A 6,774-nucleotide genomic window follows, 5' to 3' on the forward strand; every position below is an offset into this window, starting at 1 on the left:
GTGCGCTTCACAAATCCCTGATAGATTGATGTGTATGGGCTGTGCCAGGGAGGGAACATATACAAAATAGAGTGATTTACTGAAGTATTTGTATTGTAGCATTTCTATAGCGCTTTCCTACCTCCTGTTGATGCACTTTCTTGGCAGTCCAGAATGTAACAGTAGTCACTCTACTGGGGAGGAGTAGGCGGGGGGGGGATGTGTGGGAAGAATGTTCTTAAATCTTTTTTCCGACTCCTTCACACTGTGGAGAAGTTCAAAGATGTATTCCTATCAATGGCAAAAGTAAATCAATTTCCAGGGAGGGATGCAGAAGAGAGGACCCCCAAAATTAGCAGAGTTATAAGGCAAAGGGTTTTTGAATGAGGGTAAATACTTTTCTTTGGAGAAGAAGGACACAATAAGTGCTGTAGCACTAATGCAAAGGTATTTCACATTCCAAGTTATACCCTACACAAAATTAATAATAAAACAAATAATTAGGAATTCACAAATCTTTTCCAAGAGTACAAAACCTGTGAATGTTGGGTTTTGAGGACATATATTGGAATACTTTGTAAACTCTACTGATCAGTCCCATAACAACTTATATATCTTCAAGGAATGTAGATGTAAAGATTAGTAAATCCATACTTAGCTGCTTACATTTACATTCTCTATATTTTGGTCCTCTATATTTAGGCATCGATAACCTGACAAAAAACCACCCCCTTCCTCTGGATCTTCCCAAATACCTATGGTCTGTTGTAAGATGTCTACACTTTCCTCTATGTTGTAAGATATGCACATTCTTTAGCTTGTAGGATTTGCACACACTTCTCTATGTTGTAAGATACATACACTGTAAAAAATTGGGTTCTCAATTCAGGGGGTGGAAACCCTACTCAGAAAAGAACCACAACCCTTGCCAGGGTGAACCCCAAAAGTCACTAAATTAACTTGTGTTTAACCCTCCGAAATTTTATCCAGGCTTCACTTATAGGCACAGTGTTAAGTATTTATGCAGCACACAAACAAGAGCAATCCCACACCAATATAGGCAAATAGAGTAAAATGTAATAAATAAAATGAGACCAAGATGACAAAAAAATAAATGAGTAGAACCAAAGATATTACATTTTAAATGTTTAACTAAAAATATCCCCAAGAAGCAGAAAGAGCTAGCAGTGGGTATCTGATTGTGATAAACAGGGACAAAGTCACAAGTTCAGTCTGACTGCGATAGAGTGCATACAGGGACCAGGTTAGTCCAGCTGAAAAACATTACCTTCTCAAACTCCGGTGCACAGAGTTCAAAAGTTCAGAATTTCACAGGAGGAGCTCAACTGATGCCAGCCAAGGGTCCAGGAGCTGGTGAGGCACCTCTTAGGTATCAGGAACTCATCCCAGCAGAGGCCAGCAGGGCTGAGGCAGGTCCAGTTGCAGATCCAGGCAAGTTCAGGCAGGGTCAGTTGCAGCAGGTCAGCTGGGCAGTTGCAGGGAGGCCTCTGGAACTTGGTGTGTCCCTGTAGCTCAGAACAGGAGGTCAGCCAACTGACCCTGTGAGTCACTCAGGTTGCCCTGGAATGAATAGAGCAGGTTGAGCCTTCCATTTCAGAGAGCAGGGCAGGCCTCAAGCAGCAGGGCAGTCCTCTGGGGAACAGGAAAGTCCACAATTAATCAAATAAAGATTTGGAATGGACACTAGTATCTACAGAACCATTGGTTCGAAATTGACAACCCTCATAGGCAGCCTGATTTTGCGATGCGGTATATCTGTTTTTCCGCCCCATCAGGTGTCATGGCATATTCATAGGGTAGTCAAAAAGTGTGGTATGCCTGCCTCACCCGAGGCCACCTCTGGTCCAAATAGAAGTATCCAGAAATAATGGGGAGGGTGTAGAAAGTATAAAAGCAGTGATTCTCCAAAAATATTTTAATGGAAAAGGAGATAACACTGTTGATTAAAAATAAGGCGATATAATTGTAATCGAGTAACTAGATTACCATATATCTATATATATATGGGTGCGTCGTCAACATGTTTCAGCTCTCTGGGCCCAGCCGGGTCTGTAGAGCTTTCGTCAGGACAATAAAACAAACATAAAACATACATAAGGTACTCACACTATTAGTGTAGCTTCCTTTCGCTATTTATAGCGTTTCTTTTTTTGCCACCTGAAATATAGGAGCAGAAACATATACAATCCCAAGCATTGTGGTCTTGTGATTATGGTAATTAGGCATCGTGATTCAAAGAACCACACTCACACAAACTAGAATTACTAGTGCATTTATGCGCATCACTTATAGACACATAAACGTTTTTTTGCGAGAAAAAGTGGTGTGGAGAACAAGTGTAAATGTATTACAGGAGACATGTTATACACAACTGGTTGGTGCTGCATGCAGTGATTTCATACACAGGTCGAGTGAATCAAGTCTATGGCCAAGAGGCTGAAAACACTGTATACTGCTTGTCATATGCAGATCATTCATATTTGTATTATCTATAGGCAAGTGCAGTAAGAGCGTGTTAGCGCGCTGCTTTTAGATCGAATTATGGTGCAAGAAAACATCGCGCACACTGTTTGTTTTAGACAAAATTCCGCGTTCATTTCCTCATGCGCCAAACAAACCATCGCGCGTACTGTTTTAAAAACGCGGTCATTTATTTAATTTGTTCGCAATGACTCATACCTTTATGGCTGTTTTTTCGTGCTTCAACAAGGTTACAGGAGTAGCTTTGCGGGGTCTCTACTGGAGAGATAGTATTAGGAATTAGGAGGTCGTAAGGACCAAACTTACCCGCGTTTCTCCATCTCTTCGTGTTTGCACTCATTCTTACCCTCGTGGACCGCGTTATGGGCCCTGTGCTGACTCTGCCCTTGGTTGCGGGCGGGGCACAGTGGCTGGGTTTTTCTTCAATGCGGCAATGACACAAAGAAAGGACTAAACACTCCACTCAATATGGCCACTCGTGTGTTTTTTTTTAACTCAATAAAGTTTAACAAAGTTTAACATCAGTACTCTGCAGTGTTGTGAGCATTATTGATACACTGGGGGGATTAATTTCCAGATAGATCCCGATATCAAAACTCAATTAATTTGAATTCAATTGCATTATCGTCCCAATTAGATGTATATATCTGGGGATGTAGAGGGTTGATATTGTCCACATTGGCATTCTAATGGAGTTTAATTGAACTGACTCCATGGAATATTATCGTTCATTCCAGAGACATGGGTGCCAAGGCGGTCCACCCATCTTTGCTCTTTTTCAAAGAGAATTCGTTCTGCATTGTGATTTTTGTCTTGCAGGGTCTCTAGGACTGTCCAGATTAAGTCGTCACAGGTGTGGCCAGCTTCCACAAAGTGTGTACACAATTTTGTGTTGTTTTTCTTCAATCGTACATTACTCCGGTGTTCCCCGATTCGCAACTTCACTCTTCTACACGTCATGCCTATATATTGGCGTTTGCACGGGCATGTGATCATGTAGATAAGGTGCGAGGAATTGCAGTTCGTGTGGTTTCTCTGGGTCCATGTTAGGGTGCTCGTAAGTTGCAAAGTTTTTGTTGGCCTGGTGAACTTGCACACCCCACAGGTGCCACATGGGTAATGTCCCGAAACAGGTTGCATTCTAGCATCTCTTGTAATTGTGAGTACTGGTTTTATTTTAGGACGTGTATGGACCAGGACATCCTTAATGTTCTTTGTTCTCCGATTCGGAAAGCGTGGTTTTGGCCAGTCAAATTGTCCAGAGTTGACTATTTGCCAGTTCTTTCTGATTAGCTTTTGTACCCCATAGGTGGAGGGACAGAAAGTAGTGACACAAGAGGCATTCGCGTGGCTGATGTTTCGCCCTTTTCATGCACTTATTAATCACCGCTGGTGTGTAGTCCCAGTTTCTCTTGTGCCGTAGAAACTGACCTTTAGTCAGTTTCTACGGCACAAGAGAAACTGTAGTAAAGACAGCGATTACAAGAAACAGGCGATGGAACTTAGTCACAAATTACAACAAAGGGACTACACACCAGCGGTGATTAATAAGTGCATGAAAAGGGCGAAACATCAGCCACGCGAATGCCTCTTGCAGACAAATGTGAAGGAACCGGTAAAGGATCTGGTAACATGTGTCACTACTTTCTGTCCCTCCACCTATGGGGTACAAAAGCTAATCAGAAAGAACTGGCAAATAGTCAACTCTGGACAATTTGACTGGCCAAAACCACGCTTTGCGAATCGGAGAACCAAGAACATTAAGGATGTCCTGGTCCATACACGTCCTAAAATAAAACCAGTACTCACAATTACAAGAGATGCTAGAATGCAACCTGTTTCGGGACATTACCCATGTGGCACCTGTGGGGTGTGCAAGTTCACCAGGCCAACAAAAACTTTGCAACTTACGAGCACCCTAACATGGACCCAGAGAAACCACACGAACTGCAATTCCTCGCACCTTATCTACATGATCACATGCCCGTGCAAACGCCAATATATAGGCATGACGTGTAGAAGAGTGAAGTTGCGAATCGGGGAACACCGGAGTAATGTACGATTGAAGAAAAACAACACAAAATTGTGTACACACTTTGTGGAAGCTGGCCACACCTGTGACGACTTAATCTGGACAGTCCTAGAGACCCTGCAAGACAAAAATCACAATGCAGAACGAATTCTCTTTGAAAAAGAGCAAAGATGGGTGGACCGCCTTGGCACCCATGTCTCTGGAATGAACGATAATATTCCATGGAGTCAGTTCAATTAAACTCCATTAGAATGCCAATGTGAACAATATCAACCCTCTACATCCCCAGATATATACATCTAATTGGGACGATAATGCAATTGAATTCAAATTAATTGAGTTTTGATATCGGGATCTATCTGGAAATTAATCCCCCCAGTGTATCAATAATGCTCACAACACTGCAGAGTACTGATGTTAAACTTTGTTAAACTTTATTGAGTTAAAAAAAAACACACGAGTGGCCATATTGAGTGGAGTGTTTAGTCCTTTCTTTGTGTCATTGCCGCATTGAAGAAAAACCCAGCCACTGTGCCCCGCCCGCAACCAAGGGCAGAGTCAGCACAGGGCCCATAACGCGGTCCACGAGGGTAAGAATGAGTGCAAACACGAAGAGATGGAGAAACGCGGGTAAGTTTGGTCCTTACGACCTCCTAATTCCTAATACTATCTCTCCAGTAGAGACCCCGCAAAGCTACTCCTGTAACCTTGTTGAAGCACGAAAAAACAGCCATAAAGGTATGAGTCATTGCGAACAAATTAAATAAATGACCGCGTTTTTAAAACAGTACGCGCGATGGTTTGTTTGGCGCATGAGGAAATGAACGCGGAATTTTGTCTAAAACAAACAGTGTGCGCGATGTTTTCTTGCACCATAATTCGATCTAAAAGCAGCGCGCTAACACGCTCTTACTGCACTTGCCTATAGATAATACAAATATGAATGATCTGCATATGACTAGCAGTATACAGTGTTTTCAGCCTCTTGGCCATAGACTTGATTCACTCGACCTGTGTATGAAATCACTGCATGCAGCACCAACCAGTTGTGTATAACATGTCTCCTGTAATACATTTACACTTGTTCTCCACACCACTTTTTCTCGCAAAAAAACGTTTATGTGTCTATAAGTGATGCGCATAAATGCACTAGTAATTCTAGTTTGTGTGAGTGTGGTTCTTTGAATCACGATGCCTAATTACCATAATCACAAGACCACAATGCTTGGGATTGTATATGTTTCTGCTCCTATATTTCAGGTGGCAAAAAAAGAAACGCTATAAATAGCGAAAGGAAGCTACACTAATAGTGTGAGTACCTTATGTATGTTTTATGTTTGTTTTATTGTCCTGACGAAAGCTCTACAGACCCGGCTGGGCCCAGAGAGCTGAAACATGTTGACGACGCACCCATATATATATAGATATATGGTAATCTAGTTACTCGATTACAATTATATCGCCTTATTTTTAATCAACAGTGTTATCTCCTTTTCCATTAAAATATTTTTGGAGAATCACTGCTTTTATACTTTCTACACCCTCCCCATTATTTCTGGATACTTCTATTTGGACCAGAGGTGGCCTCGGGTGAGGCAGGCATACCACACTTTTTGACTACCCTATGAATATGCCATGACACCTGATGGGGCGGAAAAACAGATATACCGCATCGCAAAATCAGGCTGCCTATGAGGGTTGTCAATTTCGAACCAATGGTTCTGTAGATACTAGTGTCCATTCCAAATCTTTATTTGATTAATTGTGGATCTGATCAGGGGAACTGAATGGACCGACTATCCTCCTCCCTCGTTTTTTGATTGAAGAACAGGAAAGTCCTTCTGTAATGTCCACAGGTCCAGAAGTTTACTGGTGAGTGGCTCAGATGATCCAATATGTATAACTGGTGTCTCATTTGAAGTGGGGGAAACTTCTAGTCTACCCATTATTCAGTTCTGGAAAGTTCCTTCCTTCCCCTTTCTTCCCCTGCCCAGGCTCCAAGAGGTGTAGGGTGAAAAACAACTGGTGTCATGTTCCTTTGTGAGTGTGCTGGTGGCAGCCCTTTGAAATGTAACTGGGGCAGAGAACATCTGCTCCCCTCCCTGCCTGGCAGGATGGCCCTCTCCCAGCTACCTAAAGGTCCTATTGTTAATTTTCTGGGCCCATCACGCATCTTTGATGGGGGAGCAATTAACAGGCCCAGGCAGTTGGAAAACACTAGAAGGCTTCAGAAAACTTTATGGCAGGAAAAAGCCAATTTT

Source organism: Lissotriton helveticus, chromosome 5_1, assembly GCF_964261635.1.
Source record: "Lissotriton helveticus chromosome 5_1, aLisHel1.1, whole genome shotgun sequence".
Lineage (NCBI taxonomy): Eukaryota > Metazoa > Chordata > Amphibia > Caudata > Salamandridae > Lissotriton > Lissotriton helveticus.